This window comes from Papaver somniferum, chromosome 9 (genome assembly GCF_003573695.1).
Source record: "Papaver somniferum cultivar HN1 chromosome 9, ASM357369v1, whole genome shotgun sequence".
NCBI lineage: Eukaryota > Viridiplantae > Streptophyta > Magnoliopsida > Ranunculales > Papaveraceae > Papaver > Papaver somniferum.
This window is the reverse complement of record NC_039366.1, coordinates 162,095,384-162,113,209: the sequence shown is the minus strand read 5'-3', so window position 1 is coordinate 162,113,209 and position 17,826 is coordinate 162,095,384.

Below are 17,826 nucleotides of genomic sequence, written 5' to 3'. Positions count from 1 at the left end.
CCTCGTCTCTCGTGGAAAGTGGAGGAAGTAGAGTGATGGGATAGTGGGGTCTGTGTTAATGTCACACGATCAGTCTTTGCCCACTTCTCCCATCATCACTAACCGTCCATGTCTTCCTGACACGTTCTTGCGATGGCGCGTTGCACGCTGCACGCTGTAAACCGCCTAACCAACACCCCATTAAGTATCCCCCAGTTTGTGACATGCTTGATGTCTCGAATGTGTGGATCGTGGGACCCACAAGAAGTAGCATGCGGTGCTAGGCTAAATAACTAAGTTATTTAGGGAATTGATATTTATAAAATATCGTGTATATTCTATGCATGCAACGCATCGAATATATTTAATATGCATGAAGCATCGCTGTTTTAAAGCTTAACGGAGTAAGTCAGAGATTTAAGTGTCTTAAAACATCATCACGTCCATCCATCTTCGAGTGATCGTTTGGAAGCCTCATGGGCGAGCCATCTCATGGCCGATCACTCCATGTGGAAGAGTGGCGGACGGTGATCACAGAGACGCTTCATTGGTCGTCTAGCTCTTAACCTAGGCTGTCCGACCAAGCTAGCGAAGTTGGACGGATGAGATGGATTAAGACCCTCATCTGCGACCTTTGATGGAATATTAGGTTTTAAAGAGGTGCGCAAGCATCACTCTTTGGCTTGATCGAACTCAAGCATGGGAGCCAGTTTTGGTGGGACCGATCGGTCCTGCATGGAGGTGGCCCTTCAGTGTACATGTCCATGTTGGCTCGTCTCGCGAAGATGCGATCTAGGCCACTCAATTTGACCGACAAAGGTGATTGGTTGAGATCGATTTTCGACAGAAATCCGTTGCCGCAAAGGAATTGAAAACCGCGCGACATGCCTACTTTGTGCGCGCGTTTCGATGAGTTCGGCCATGGTTGTCCTAGGCCGATCGGTCATGCGTGTAGATTGGCCCACAGTGATCATGTTGACATGCTTGGGGCCTTTTAAGTCTATATCTACACCCTCCATTCAATCTTGCGAAGATGGACACTCGTGATCGATTAACGACACATGTACATGCCGCAAACCCTAATTAGGGTTTTGGATCGGTCATGCGCATGTAACTTCAACTAAACGGTTTGGAAAGCTGTGCTCCTTCCTTGGGGAGGCCGATCATGCGGGGTACACATTGGGCCGACGGTGAACGTGTTTGTACCTTCCTCGTGGTCCTAGGTGTGATCTAAGCCATCCAACCATGCTTGCGAAGTTGGATGGTCGTGATCAATTTAAGACACTAGTGGACTTCCACGGCTTTTAAAGCAGCACGCCAGCCATGTTTTGAGCAATCGTTTATTGCTCCATGGATTGGTCGTGAGAGAACCGACCAGGTAGGTGAAAAGTGGTCCCGCCAATGAGCATGCCAACGCTTCTCCGATCAATCGCGGGACGATCCAAGCCGTCCAACTTGGCTTGCGAAGTTGGACGGTCGCGACTTCTTTGAGACTGTTTTTGACAGTCTTGCGCATAGTATCCACTCCATACCAGCTCGACCATCCTTCTTCAGGGCTGGCGTTTGGTGGCTATTTGGGGGCATAGCATGTGTTCGACCGTCCAGGGCATAAACGGGCCCGCTGGTGGTAATTACGGTGATAGCCTGCTTCTGCTGAGGATCGTCTAGGCTGGTTAAATCATGCGGCCAACCTGCGTGGTCGTGATCGTTTCTGAGACTGACATGGGAAGTCCAGATTTCCCTTAGGAAATATGCTCAATCGGGCTAGTATAACACACCGAGAGATGCTCAATCGGGATATTATAACACAACGAGAGATGTAGCCTGTACGGGTATTTCACGCATGCCTCACTATTAACACTTGGAGATTCGTGTTACTCTGCTAAGAGCAACACTCAGTCATCATGCCGCACCAATAATGAGAGTTCTGCGGGAACAACACAGGAAATACAAGGCTAATCATGCATTAGTTAATAATGCTATAAATCCACAGAATATCGGGATTGTTGCTACATGCTCCGTTCTGGGTGTATTTAATTCACAGAATACTGGGATTGTTGAAACATGATCCATTCTAGGTGAATTAGTAAAGCAAAGAAGTATTCATCACTCGGATAGCTTTATCCTCTGCAGGATGTCAGCGTATTAAGTTCGGCTTTTACAATTTTAGCCTTGAACAAAAATCCACCATCAATATTAAGTCCCATGCCTAGCGCATAATGGTTACACTATTGTGGGGTAGGCATGAGATGGTGACGTATACAACGTAAAAAGAAAAGACAAAGGAAGTTTACCTGGAGGGACTCTGGCCGGCCGTGTTGGCAATCGTCCATGTGAGTATGCCAGGTGTGACCACGACCTTGGTGGTACCGGTTTCCTCCTTCGGGTATTTGATCCAAGGAGGGAATAGAACTTGTATGCTCCTCTTCCCATAGAAAACCCTGGACGAATATGAACCCTGGACGAATATGGACCGTGCATGTAACCCTGGAAGAATATGGACCCCACCATGTATATGCTTCGACCAAACATCACTCTGTTACACCTGTTTGATAGGCATGTGGGCCTGCCTACTTCGCTCAACCGTGGGACTCATCATGCGCCTGTTTGATCGAACGTGGGGTTTGTTGTGCCTGCTTCGGTTAAACGTGGGTCTACTGCGCGCCTGCTTCGGTCGAACGTGAGACCCGATGTGAGCATGCTTGATTCGAACATGGGCAGTTGTGCATGCTTCGATCAAACACGGGTCCACCGTTTACATGTTTCAAACATCGGCCATGTCATGTGTCTGCTTTGACCGTACGGTTGATATGCTTGCTTGAGTGTCATCCTTGCTACTTCGACCAAACATCGACCATGTTATCTTGACCAAACACCGGCCTTGCTGCCTTGACCAAACACCAGACTTGTTGCCTGCTTCGCTCGAACGTGGGACCCACCGCGTGCTTGCTTTGCTCAAAAATGAACCTTGTGTGCTCAAATGTGAATATGGGTCCTGCAAAGAGCGTTGAAGTGTTGAAGTGACTTCTTCTGGAGAGAGAGCTGAAACGCCTTCTTCTGGAGAGAGAGAGCATTGAAGTGGCTTCTTCTGGAGAGAGCTGAAACGCCTTCTTCTGGAGAGAGAGCATTGAAGCGGCTTCTGCTTCACTCTGGTTTCCCCTTGCGAATTACATGCTTCTTGATTGACCATCTCTCTTGTGCTGAAGAAGTTCTTGAATGACGGCGAAGGAATTTCATGCTGAGCCTCAGTCCCTAAGCGTGGTCTACGTGGCTCTATCTTGTATGCCCGATGGGTCTACCATGATAAAGGTATCGCCATCCAACCTTCGTACTAGTAATCGTATTACTTCTCCATGGGTAAAAATATGCATAAGTTTTTAGATTACCTTTTGTACGTAGTGGTTGTTGATATGGTGAAGCTCTGGATGGTATCAATCGACGAGCAACAACGGTTCTTGGCAGCACCTGTGATCAGAAGAGACTGGCAGGGAGAGGCGTGGTGGAAACTTGCACGAACTTGGCACCCTTCATACAATGGTAGAGATCGTCTCGTTATTAGAGGGAGAAGCTGGAACCGATGACTTTCTTGATGTTTCTTTATGGAATATAGAAGAGGGAGACAGTCCCCTGCCCACGAGTATCCACTGAGCTTTTGACTTGATAGATGTTGTCACGCTAGGTTCATGAGACCGTCTTTACGTCTGCTCACTTGAGTATATCCTCGTCTTTGGACATCTTGGAATCATAATGATAGCGTGCTTGTATCTCTCTAAATTCACCATCTTTTAGATGGGCAGTGCTAAGCAGTCCTCAGTCATACTCATTTTCCATTATCATCTTTGGATCGTGTCTTTGAGGAGTAGGGAAGTTCCTCTTAAGTCCCAGGTGCAATTTCCTTTGGTAACACAATTACTTCTTCCACCGGAGACAAATTCTGAAAGCGTCTCTCATTGATGTAGTTACCGTCGATCCAGATATGGAATATCTTGGATGTTATTTCATCATTGTGGCAGTCGTGCATGTGGTACTAGAGTTGAAATTGGCAATTTTGGACGCGCACGATGTTGTATCTCGGTGGCTTTCCTCTTGCTGGTTCTTTCTAGCAGGGAAAATGCTGTTATAGATGAGCGTTCAACAGCTTCATGAAGTCCATAGGATGACCAAAAGCGCATATTCTCCAACATAGCACGATAGACATGCACCATCGTCTGATAGAGTGATTCGCCCAGATCTTTCTCGACATGACGCGCGGACATTGTTATCTTCTTGAGGCTGCTCCCTTGAGGTATCGGCTCCACTGGAAGATTGCCGTCATAGAGCGTTGATACGTTGCACCGGCATTCTTTAAACTAAATGGCATTACAGTATAATAAAATTTTTTGAGAGGAGTTCGAAAAGTTATTTTACTTGCGTCATGCTCGTACATCCTTATCTGATTGTACCCGCTATATCCATCCATGAATAAGAACATGTCGTGTCCGCTGATGGAGTCTACTAACATGTCAATGTTAGGTAGAGGAAAATCGTCTTTGGGGCAGCATTCGTTCAAGTCTCTGAAATCCACGTAGCACCTGATCTGTCCGTTTTTCTTTTCACCGGGACCACATTAGCCAACCAGGTCAGATGATGGATGAGAAAGCAACTTCTGAATCTCAGTCTTGATTTGCTCTTCTGCCTCGTGCCTGAATTGCCTCAGAGATTTCTTGATTAGCTTGGCTCCATGTATGACATGTAGATGGTGGGTCACCAATTTTTCATCTGGACCGAGCATTTATTCATACGTCCAAGCGAATATGTCCTGGTATTCTTTGAGAAGTTGTACAAGCTTCGTGCGTTCATTCGTACATAAGGTTGAGCTGGTGGAGATAGGCCTAGGAGATTCCTCATTCTCGATGTTAATGATTTCGAGCTCATCAGTTGTGGAGTTGGTGCCGTCTTGCAGCTGTCGTGGAGCATCCAACACCTCTTCCTGTGGATCGTTGTTGTAGTTGGGCAGGGAGACTGGGTAACAGTCTCTCCTTCTCATTGCTAACAACGGCATCAGTATACGGTTTTCCTTTTCTGGTCACGGATTTCCAGAAAAGTTCGTTCCCTCTTAGCGTGAGCGTGGGTTGCGTCTTCACCGGATGAAGAAGAACGCCTTGTCAGCAAAGATGCATCGTGGGGCTTAGCCCTCAATGATGCGAGTCGGTCCTTCTCCTGAATCGACTCCCACGTGGGGAGTGGGATGCAATGAACTTTGTCTGATCCTTCCTGCGGAGCTTCTTTTGGTTCAAACAATTCCACTCCACATATCGGTGCATAGGGAGACAGCGATGCAGGGATACGAACGACTTCTTTATTCATCATAGTCTTCAGGCACTGGTGATATGACGAAGGGACAATCCTACTGTCATGAAGCCACGGTCTCACCAATATCATGTGGTAGTCTGGCTCTTTTTCTATGACTTCGAATTTCACCTTTGATTGGACGGGCCCTACAGATAAATTCAGGTTGACATACCCGTACGCGTTGGTTTGGTTTCCCTCGAAGTCTGTCATCGTAGTAGGCTTCCGTACGATCTCGCTTGGGCGAACCTTGGATGTCCTGAGAGTCTTGAGAATAATCACATTCGAATACGCTCCTGTGTCGATAAGGGCCCTCTTGAACTCTGAATCCTTGATGCGTGTGGTAACATGTAGGGCACGGTTGTGACCTTCCTCTGGTTGATTGCAGCAAACATCTCCGCCCGCTGATTCTTCGAGAGGTGTAAAAGTTCGCATAAACTTTTCACTAGAGAAGTCGCTTCCTGATCCACCGGCCTCTGGTTCATAGTGAAACTATTGACTTGAGGAGGATCGTTGTGAGGATCAGTCCCCAGTGTAGGAGTCTCCATGATAGGACCGCTCATATCTAATGTCATCTTGATGAGGAGATCGAGTATGTCGTTTATCGCTTCTTTGAGCAGGTCCATGCAGGCCCGCGCCGCTTAAGTACCTTCTCCAGGTGCGCTGAATGCGTTCCTTGTTGGCTCCAGAGGCTGTCGCGGCTCTTGTGGCATTCGATCAGTTAATGTCTTAAGAAAAGTGAGTACCTATTCTTGAGTTATAGCCATGTTTGTCTGTGCCTTATCAAGGATTTCTTGTCTCTCCATAAAATCCACTATGGTAATAGGGGGTTGTCCTCCTCTGGCTCCTCCATCTCCTCATCCCGATGGAGGAGTGGCAGTTGCTCTGGTGACGGCTGGAGGCGTTACACTTGAAGGGATGCTAGGGTTTGCGGCTGCTCTGGCTCTGGTGATAGGAGGTGTCGCGCCCAATGGAATATCTCCTCCTGCTCCGCTGGTGCTGGTAGTAGAGGAAGTAATTCCATGAGATACATTGCTGGTATTGACTGGATGCACGGTGACACCCGGGATATCAACACCGAGAGTGTTGTCGACGCTAGTCCCGTCAGGATTGGTTGCTGATCCAGACCTAAGATCCACCATTTTCGAAATCAGTAAAATTGAATTGGTATTGAAGAAATTGATTTCACAACCGAGAGATTAATCTCCCACTGTGGTCGCCAATTGTTTATGGGGGAAAACTGTTTCTGCGGTTTTTGGTAAATTTGGGTGTGTGTGGATGAGAAACGAATCTAAACCCTAAACAAATGCACTGCACGGGAGTGCTTTCTGATTCGAGAGATCAATCTGTACAATTCTGGCCTAAACCAAGAAATGGTCATTCCAGACTTTTTTCGGTCACAAAGTGAAGGAGATGGGGTTGATCTTAGGGAGGGAAGCGAAGAAGGTGTTGAGAGTGTGAAGGTGTTGGCTGTTTATGACTTGTATCAGAAAGATGAACTGGCTTGCAAAAAATGTAAGCAATCAGCTCTGAGTGTTTGAATACGTTATATCAACACTTGGTTTCTGTCTGTTTTGGAAATACGGAGGAGAACCTATTTATACAAGCCATTGAGCATAACCCTCGTCTATCGTGGGAAGTGGAGTGATGGGATAGTGGGGTCTGTGTTAATGTCACACGATCAGTCTTTGCCCACTTATCCCATCATCACTAAACGTCCATGTCTTCCTGACACATTCTTGTGATGGCGCGTTGCACCCTGCACGCTGTAAACCGCCAGATCAATACCCCAGTAAGTATCCCCCAGTTGGTGACATGCTTGATGTCTCGAATGTGTGGATCGTGGGACCCACAGTTTGCAAACCTTGGCTTAATGTTCATGAATTGATTCTCTTGAATCAATCTGATTTTGTTTCAATTGTTTCTTGTATACTTATATGAGAATATAAAAAATTGAGAAACTCTACGAGTAACACAATTAGATTCATTTGATTACCATTTGATCTAGAAGTGTTAGATGAATGTGGTTAATAGAAAAGTGTTCATATGGCTAACTTCGGTTAACTATTGTTTAGCCAACTCAATATACACGTTTAGGTACGGTTACCCATATCTAAATGAAGGTATATTTCATTTGTGTGTAACAAGCTAAGACCATCTAACGGTGGAGAGATACACTGTACTAAGCCGCTACAGACTCTAGCCTACTACAAGTTAACTTCGGACTGGAATGTAGTTGAGCCCTAACCAAGTCTCACACCGATTAAGGTACAACCGCGTTCCTTATGCCTCTAGAACCATGCCGGATTATGCGCACTTGATTCCCGTAGCTGATCTCACCCACAACTAAGAGTTTCTACGACCGAAAGTGGAAGACTTATAAACAAATCCGTCTCCCATGGATATGTCTGTTATTTATTCAGTTTATGTTCCGTCTTTTGATTAAATCAAGGTGAATATGAACCAACTGATAATACGGTCTTATAATCCCGAAGAGCAGCCTAGAAATATTAGTCACCTCAAAATAACCCAACTGATTAACAGGAAAATTTATTGCAGAATCACAAGAGTCTGAGACGAAGAACTGTTGTGATTATTTTTTATATCTTACTTATCAGAGATAAATCTCGAGTAAATCTTAGAGAAGATAAAACTCAATACGATAGAACAAGTAAGATCAGAATACACAACTACAAAGAAAATAGTTGGATTTGGCTTTACAAATCCCGATGAAGTTTGCAAATCGTTAACCTATAATGGTTTTGGGAAAACCTAGGCTAAAGGAGAATCGACTCTAGTACGCAACTAGGAACACACATGACTGCAGGGATTAGGTTTTCCAGTAGTTAGAGCACTTCTCGGTCGAACTCGCAAGCGTTGCTATCTCAAGCTTGTATGTCAAGTTTAGTTGTCAAAACTATAAGTCTTGATTTCTAGTCTACTTATAGCTATGTCTCGGATTAGGATAAAATGTGTAGTTGAGCTTTAGACTTCACGACGTTCATCGATTGAAGACGAAGAACTACTAAGGGGATCTTTTGGAACTTCATCAACAAAAGGTATGTGGAGACTTGAACTCATCTATCACTCAGAAGTCTATTTCTATTCTATCTCCTATTAAAACAAAAGTCATATAGCTATATAGACTTTACATTATACATATTTGATATTTCGAGCTGAGTTTAACTCGCTTACATATTTCTCGAAATATGCGTTGGTAAGCTTTCGCTTTAACCAAGTTCATCTTTTATTTCTTGATGAAAGTCAAAAGATGATCATGTGAAAATCGCCTGGTAACATCTTACATGATTTGTGTGAGACAGTCATTTGATGTAGACTGAGAATATTTTGTATTGATCATTCGATCACTTGAAAATTGATTTGAAGCTAATAGTTTATGTGAGACAGCTATTCTCGTCTTCCAAGAATGTTTCAATGATTGAAATGAGAGTTTAGAACAATTAACCTTTGGTTGGATATAGCACAGTACGCGTACTTGTATGCTAATTGTTGCAAGTGTATTCCGAGTCCGGGAATTTAGTATGCATACCCGTATGCGTACTGATTCAACAGTTGAAGTCCGGGAACTATAGTATGCATACCCGTATGCGAACTAATTCAACTGAGTTCGGTCATGGACGACAGTATGCATACCCGTTTGCATATTGGCGAACAAGACCAAATCCGAGAACTTAATTAAGTATGCGTACCCGTTTGCATACCTGAGTGGGTTAAGTTCTAAAATCGATTATGTATGTTTACATACTCATGAACAAATACATTTAAATGATAAGGAATGCAATATTTGCGAACCGTGGCTATAATGTTCATGAACTGATTCAAGTGAATCAAAACCGATTTTGTTTCAATTGTGTCTTGTATACTTCTATGAGAAGATACAAAATTGAACAACTCTATAACTAGTTTCATTTGAGTCATTTGAACTAGTTGTGATAAAGATGAACAAGGTTTATATGAAAGTGTTCATATGGCTAACTTCGGTTAACTATTGTTGAGCCAACCGAGTGTACACGTCTAGGCACAGTTACCCATATCTAAATAAAGGCACATTTCATTTGTGTGTATCAAGATAAGACAATCCAACGGTTGAAAGATATTAGCTTGAATCTAATCAGGTTTTCATCTAACGTTGAATATTGAATGCTTTGTTACCAAGGTAGTATTGATTGCAAACCCTGATTTGAAGACTATACAAGGGAGAACTCTAGCAACTGGGAAACCTAATACCCACACCTCATGTGTGATACTAGTTGCGACTAGAGTCGATTCTCCTTTAACCTAGGTTTTTCCTAAAACCATTATAGGTTAATGACTTAAAGACTTCATTGGGATTCTGAAGCTAGACCCAACTAGTTTCTCTGTATTTGCGTGTTCTGATCTTACTTTGTTCTATCGTATTGAGTACTATATTCTCTAAGATTTGCTCGATATTTAATCTCCTATAGGTAAGATAAGAAATAATCACAAAGATCTTCATCTCATTCTTTGTGATTCCACAATATCTTGTTCCACTACCATACAGTTAAGATTATTGTGAGGAGATTGATATTACTAGGTTGTTCTCGAGAATATAAGTCCAGTGTATCAATTGGTTCCTGTTCACCTTGATTTATCAAAAGAGGGAACAAAAACTCGTAGGTATTTCTGTGGGAGACAGATTTATATATTCAATATACTTTTCTGTGTGAGACATATTTGTTTATTAAGTCTTCGACTTTGGGTCGTAGAAACTCTTAGTTGTGGGTGAGATCAGCTAAGGGAATCAAGTGCGTAGAGTCATGCTGGAATTCAGAGGCGTAGGGAACGCTATTGTACCTTAATCAGTGTGAGATTTGTTGGGGCTCAACTACATTCCAGTCTGAAGTTAACTTGTAGTAGGCTAGAGTTTGTAGCGGCTTAATACAATGTGGTGTTCAAATCTGGACTAAGTCTCGTGGTTTTTCTGCATTTGTGGTTTCCTCATTAACAAAATTTCTGATGTCTGTGTTATTTCTTTTCTGCGTTATATTTTCTATAAAATTGAAATATCACAAGTTGTGCGTAGTTCAATCAATTGGTGAATCCAACCTTTGGTTGTTAATTGGAATTGATTGACGCTTGGATATTGGTCTTTGGTACTATCCAAGTTATTTCTCATATTGATCTGGCTCACGGATTTCTATCTGTTCGATTTCAGATTGATTTGAGAAATTGAGATATAACTCTTGTATATATTTTCCTTGATTGAGTCTGACTGTCTAGTTGATTCTCCTGGAATTATATTGGAGTTATTCCATACAGATTGCCTAAACGAAATATTGGGTGTAGTTGTTAGACCCCCTCTTTTCACCAGTTGCTAGAGTTCTCCCTTATAGAGTCTTTCAAATCGGGGTTGCTTTCAATCAAAGCTAACATAGCTTAGTAAAAAAAGTATTCAATATTCACCGTTAGATCAAAACATGATTTTAGATTCAAGCTAAGTCTGCTTAAAACCAAAGCAATATCTCTCCACCGTTATATGGTCTTAGCTTGTTACACACAAATGAAATATACTTTCATTTAGATATGGGTTACCGTACCTAAACGTGTATATTGAGTTGGCTCAATAATAGTTAACCGAAGTTAATTAGCCATATGAACACTTTTGTCTTAGCCGTATTCATCTAACACTTCTAGATCAAATATGAAGATCAATCAATCATGAAAGATAATCAAATAGATCTAATTGTATTTCAAATAGAGTTGTTTAATTGTTCACTATCTCATAGAAATATATATAAACAAATTGAATTGAAATCGGTTTGATTCGTAATTGTACAAAGTACTTATACAAGAATCAATTCATGAACATTAAGCCACGATTTACAAAGATTGCATTCCTTAGATCATAAATGTTTTAGTTCATGATTATAAGAATCATATATGACCGATTCTAGAACTTTACCACTGTGTTTGCCAACCAGGTACGCGAACAGCAGCTTCGTACCTTGGCCTAGTCAAGTCGTTCGCAAACCGGGTTCGCGAACAACCATTTCGGACCCAACTTAGGTAAATCCGTTCGCATACTAGGTACGCAAACAAGAGTTCCGGACCTTCTCAGGTAAATACGTTTGCATACTAGGTACGCAAACAACAGTTGCGGACCTGAATCATCACAATACAGTTCGCATACTAAGTATGCATACCGTGTTGTATCCAGAGATGGGTAATTTTTCTAAACTCTCATTTGAATGATTAAAACATCATTGGAAGACGATAATAGGTTGTCTCACGCAAACCATTAGCTTGGAGTAATTTTAAAGTGGTCGAATGATCAATACGAAACTTTCCAAGTTAACATCAAATGACTGTCTGACACAAATCATATAAAAGGTTCAAAGTAATTTTCACATGATCATCTTTTGACATTATAGTTAGTCAGTTTCCAACAAATATATTGTTCCCAACTAAACTCGTCAAGAATATGATGAACATAGCTAAAACAAAAAGCTTCCAACACATATTTCGAGAAATAGATAAGAGAGATAAACTCCGCTCGAAATATCAAATGTGTATAATGCAAAAGTCTATATAACTATAAAACTTAGTCTCATTAGGAGATAAAATAAAATATACTTCTGAGTGATAGATATGTTTTAGTCTCCACATACCTTTTGTTAATGAAGTTCCTCAAAGCTCTCCTCAGTAGATCTTCGTCTTCAATCGATGAACGTCGTGAAGTCTAAAGCTCAACTACACATTTTATCCTAATCCAAGACATAGCTATAAGTAGACTAGAAATCAAGTATATAGTTTTGATCAACTAAACTGGACAAACAAGCTTGAGATAGCAACGCTTGCGAGTTCGACTGAGCAGTGCTCTAACAGCTCCAAAGTGACATGAAACTTTACTAATGCTACTTATCTAATCATTATGTGTAACCTTGAGGCCCCAAGGTCGATTATTTTATTTTCCTTTATTATTTTGAGATACGTCGTCATAAAAATGCTATGCGAATCGAGCGACATTTCATGAGTCAACTCAGTAAAAAATTCTTATATTAATCTCTCAATTTTCACCTGTTTGATTGTTCTTCTTTTTTAATTTTTGGTTGGTAATACTTAGTTTTCTTTGGATTTACAAATATTGGTTGTTCTAATTGAATCTTTACTTCTTTTTAAATTAGGGTTTTTTTCTCTAATGTCTCACGAATCTTCTTTTCTCCCCGTTATGTTTTGCAGAATGTTTAATCCCCTAATGACATTTGTCGCACCTCTAAATGTTATTTAAGCGTTTGCTGTTGTTATCAATATGCTTTTTGAAAAGACGAGGGTACCCAAATATACCTCAATCTAAAACTTTTCCATCTATAAGTCCTTTCTCCGAAAGTGATTGTCTATGGACTGAGTCGAGACAATATAACGAATCGGTTCACACTTCGTGTGATCGTCTATGGATACGAGATCGAGACAATATAACAACAAGATAACTTGCGTGATTGACTATGGATACAAGATCTAGACAATACAACATCGAAGTATGATTACTTGATAATAGGTCCGGACTTAACCAAACACTATAGGATTTCTATCAAGTAATTAGGAATTAACGTTTGTGTATTTTACTTCTAATTATAATAAACAATTAGAATTGCGGAAATATAAAAGTAAAAAACACATCAATATTTTGTTAACGGGGAAACCGCAAATGCAGAAAAACCCCGGGACCAAGCAAAATCTAAACCAACTCCGTATAGTTGAGACCAAGCAACTAAACCTATAGTTCACCTAGTTCCCTCAGTATCCTTGCGCCTCCAACTTGCAATAAGTCATGCACTTGGAACAATTCCTTTGGTTCGTATTCCGAACTGTAAAGGAACAACAAATCTGTTCGGTAACAACTCTTTTCAAACAACGTGATATGAGTTTGACAAAAGGCTCTTCCGTTTAACCAATAAACTCCTTTGTCAGGTTCTTAGATCAATCTATTCAACAAATATCAAAGTAATTGTTTAGACTTATGCAATCATTACTATGAATCACAAAGAAATATATTGATGCCGATCTACACAACTAATCAATCCAATTTATCAAAAGATAAAACGATTATAGTTGGATCCCCAGCCGATCAAGTTTTGTGCACACCGAAGATTATGAACTCAAATAAGAAATGTTCTTTGTCTTCAAATATTCTTAGATCTTCAATAAACACCTGCACACAAACAACTTGAATCTCTTGTGATCAATCACACACAAAACGGAGTCTGTTAACGATGGATTATCACAAGACGTCTTTAGATCTATAAACAGTCTAAAGATCCCTGTCGATACTTCGATCTAGTTTAAGTGAATCTTATATCAGAAGAGAAGATTATCAACCATAAACAAACTAGGTGCAATCAAAGTTCAACAACCGTTAGTCAATCAAATCATCAAAAACTAAAAATAAACTGCAATTATCTAGTTTCCCACCAACGGTACTCGTAGAGCTTCTCAATCCCAAAGAAATCTTTAAAATGAGCGGTCGTAAGAGATTTCGCCTAATTAGGTTACTTTCCTCTCCGAATAGACGGCTCCACCAGTAACAACACAACTAGGTAATTTTGCTGGCTCTGAGGATTAGTTTGCTCGAAATGCAAACTTCAATATTTATAGACCAAGGAAGTTTGGACACCAAGGAATTTCCAAAAACGAATATTCTCCAAGATATGCAAAAGCCAAAATCGATTTTCATAATTCCTGGAAATGCTTTGTCCAAATATTGACCTAAATCTCAAGAGAAAATGTCCAATTAGTAAATGCACATTACTAATTTTTATTTTCTAAAGATATGCATTTAATTGCTGGAAATTCAGAGCATATAAAATTAAAAACCTTAATTAAAAGATTCTTAATTTATTTCGATCCGGGATTCTCATTTAGTTATTAAGGAATATCTTTGAACAATAATAGATAAGAATTACTGCACATGTTCAAAGTATGTCGACATCTTTACTTTGTAAATACTTTTTCATATTTACAATCTTGGAACCGATTTTCCACACTTCCAAACGAGTTTAGAATTGGTTCATCTGATTTCCAAGAACTATGTGATTGATCAAAAACATTTAATCACCATTCATGGGTTTAACTTTTCTACCAAAAACAAGTTCGGTTCTACCTCCAAGTAGATACTAGGATCAGTTACACGAGTTTCCATAAAATGGCTAACTAAGTACCACGATCGGTTACCACTATTTATGGTACTTACTTGTGATCAGTTGCACAAGTTATAGGATCAGTTACATCAATTACTAAAACTTGTTAACCTACTACAAGGATTGATTGCACATCTTGTGATTAGTCCCACTAATTTCTAGGATCGGTTACCCAATGACTAGGAATGGTTGTTAGAGCATAGCTCGGTCAACCTCGCATGAGTTGCTATCTCAAGCATGTTTGCCAATGTTAGTGATCAAAACTATAAGTCTTGATTTCTAGCCTACATAGCTAAGTCTCGGACTGGGATAGAAAAGTGTAGTTGAGCTCACAGACTTCATGGCGATTCATCATACAACGACGAAGATCTATACAAGGAACCGTGGAACTTCATCAACAAAAAGGTATGTTGAGACTTGAACTTATCTATCACTCAAAAGTCTATCTCTTCTATCTCCTACTTCTTATGAGACAAAAGTCGTATGCTATATAGACTAGATCATACACATTTGACATTTCGAGCTGAGCATTCATTGCTTATCTTTTATCTCGAAATCGTGTGTTGGTAAAGTGTTTCACTTTGATCAAGTTTATCTTCACCTAGTGTCGAAAGTCATGAAAAGTTTCAATCACTTTGAGAATTTCTCTGACGTGAATCGGTCTGTGAATAACGGCTACACAGCGTCCTCTGAGAATGTCTCAATGATTGAAATGAGAGTTTAGATTACATAACCATGTATTCCTTGAACCGAAGTTTTTCGAACTTTGTTGATCAAGAGAAATCGGGAGGATTGTGGAATTGGCTTTCCAAGTCCGCGAACCCAGTCCGCAGACTCAGTCTGCGAACTGTCGGAAGTTCTCGACCTAGAATTTCTGCTGGATTTTCCAAAAATCGTTTGTGTGCTAAGTCCGCGAACCCAGTCTGTGAACTAGCAGAAGTTCTCTTTCCGAGAATTTCTGCTGAGTTTGAAAACTCGACCGATTAACTTAAGTCCGCGAACTTGTTTGTGAACTTAAGAGGTTATGATCTAAAGATGTGCTCTGAACATGAAACGTTAAATTACTAAGGAATGCTTTATGAAAACCGTGGCTATAATGTTCATGAGGCGATTCAATCGAATCGAATCATCTTTGTTTCAATTGTGTCTTGTGTAGTTACATAAGATCTCATAGCAATTGAACAACTCTTTAACTAGTTCATTTGAGTCAATTGAACTAGTTATGGTGAAGAAGAACAAGGTTAATATGAAATGCTCATATGGTTAACCTTTTGGGTTACTATGTTGAACCAACATACACGTACACATTTGGGCATGGTTTTCACGAACCCAGTAAACTTCTACCCAAGTGTGTGTGACAAACTAAGTTTTCGATCTAACGGTTGAGAAATATTAGCTTGAATCTAAATCAGGTTTTCATCTAACAGTGAATAAGGATTGCTTTGTAACTAAGGCAAAATCCTGATTTGAAGGCTATATAAAGGAGACATCTAGCATTGTGCAAAACTAATCCCCACACGTCTGTGTGTTACTAGTGCGCCCGCTAGAGTCAATCTCCATTAACCTTTGATTTTCTTCTCTAAAATCAGGTTAACGACTTAAAAACTTCATTGGGATTGTGAAGCCAGACGATACTACTTTATCGTAGTTGTGTGATCCGATCTTGCATTTTCTATCGTACGAGTACAATCGTTTGATTGGATTGAGATCGTGAGAGTTCTCCGATAGGAAAGATAAAGAAGTCACAAACATCTTCGTCTCACTGTTTGTGATTCCTCGACAATACGCTTGTGTAGTCAGGAAGGATTGTAGAGAGGTGATTGATTAATCTAGGCTGTTATTCAGAAATATAAGACCGGATTATCAATTGGTTCCTGTTCACCTTGATTTTATATCAAAAGACGGAACAAAACCTAGGGTTTATCTGTGGGAGACAGATTTATCCTTTGATAGACTTTTCTGTGTGAGACAGATCTGTTTATTATCAAGTCTGTGATTTTGCGTTGCAGCAACTCTTGGTTGTGGGTGAGATCAGCTAAGGGAATCAAGTGCGCAGTATCCTGCTGGGATCAGAGGCGTAGGAGTACAACTGTACCATGGATCGGTGGGAGACTGATTGGGGTTCAACTATAGTCTAGTCCGAAGTTAGTTTGCAGTAGGCTAGTGTCTGTAGCAGCTTAATACAGTGTGTATTCAACCTGTAATAGGTCCCGGGGTTTTTCTGCATTTGCGGTTTCCTCGTTAACAAAATTTCTGGTGTCTGTATTATTTCTTTTCCGCATTATATTTTATATAATTGAAATAATACAGGTTGTGCGTTCGTGATCATCAGTTGGAAATCCAACCTTTGGTTATTGATTGATATTGATTGATCCTTGGACATTGGTGTTTGGTACCGTCCAAGTATTCCTTGTATTTGATAAAGACACACTATTATTTTCAGCTTGAGTAAAAATCAAATCAAGAGAGAGATATTAACTCCTTGAGATACTTTTATCTAGATTGAGTCTGACTGTCTAGTTGATTCTCTAGCAAAGTATTTTGGAGTTAGTCCATACAGATTGCTACACGAAATATTGGGTGGTGTTGTTAGACCCCCGCTTTTTCAATTGATATCAGAGCGGGAAAACACGTTTAAGACCTAACAAGTCTGTGTTTGTGGAAATCTGAGTCTGTGGACAAAATGTCATACGCATACCAAAATGCCTCCTAAAGCTGTCAACTTTGTCAAGTGTCTCGGAAATACCTCAAAGGGTCATTCCTTAGACGATTCTTCCGAATCCCGAGGTAAGAAGAATGTGCCATCTTGTGTTGATCATTCTTCCTCCAATGAGACATTGGACATAATAGCTAAAGCTGAAATGGAGCTCACCAGAATTTCAAAAAATTCTATAGAGTTTTTTGATCTCAAGGATCATGTACAGCTCATTGATGGATTTGCAAAGTCTATTGATCGTAAACAGGTACTCTATAACATTATAGGGACACTCTCCGAGGAAATCGAGAAACTTCTTCAAGAAAAAAATATACAACGTGAAAAGATTGGTGATCTTGAAAAGCTGGTTAAAGAAGGATCAATTAGAGAAAATTGTTTGATCAAGACGCATTCATCCGATCTAGACAGACTTCGTGTTGAGAAGGAGAAACTTGAAGCATCGCTTATCTTAGCCCATGGACAGTATAAATTTTTGGAAAAGCAAAACTCTGTTTTAAAGAAATATTCTTCTGCACAAACTAATTCTCATGAGTTACTGTACAGAATGAAAGTTTCTCCAGATGAAGATTGTGTCAAGAAAAGTTTTCATAAATTACAATCTTCTCTGGTGGCTATGAAGTTTAAACA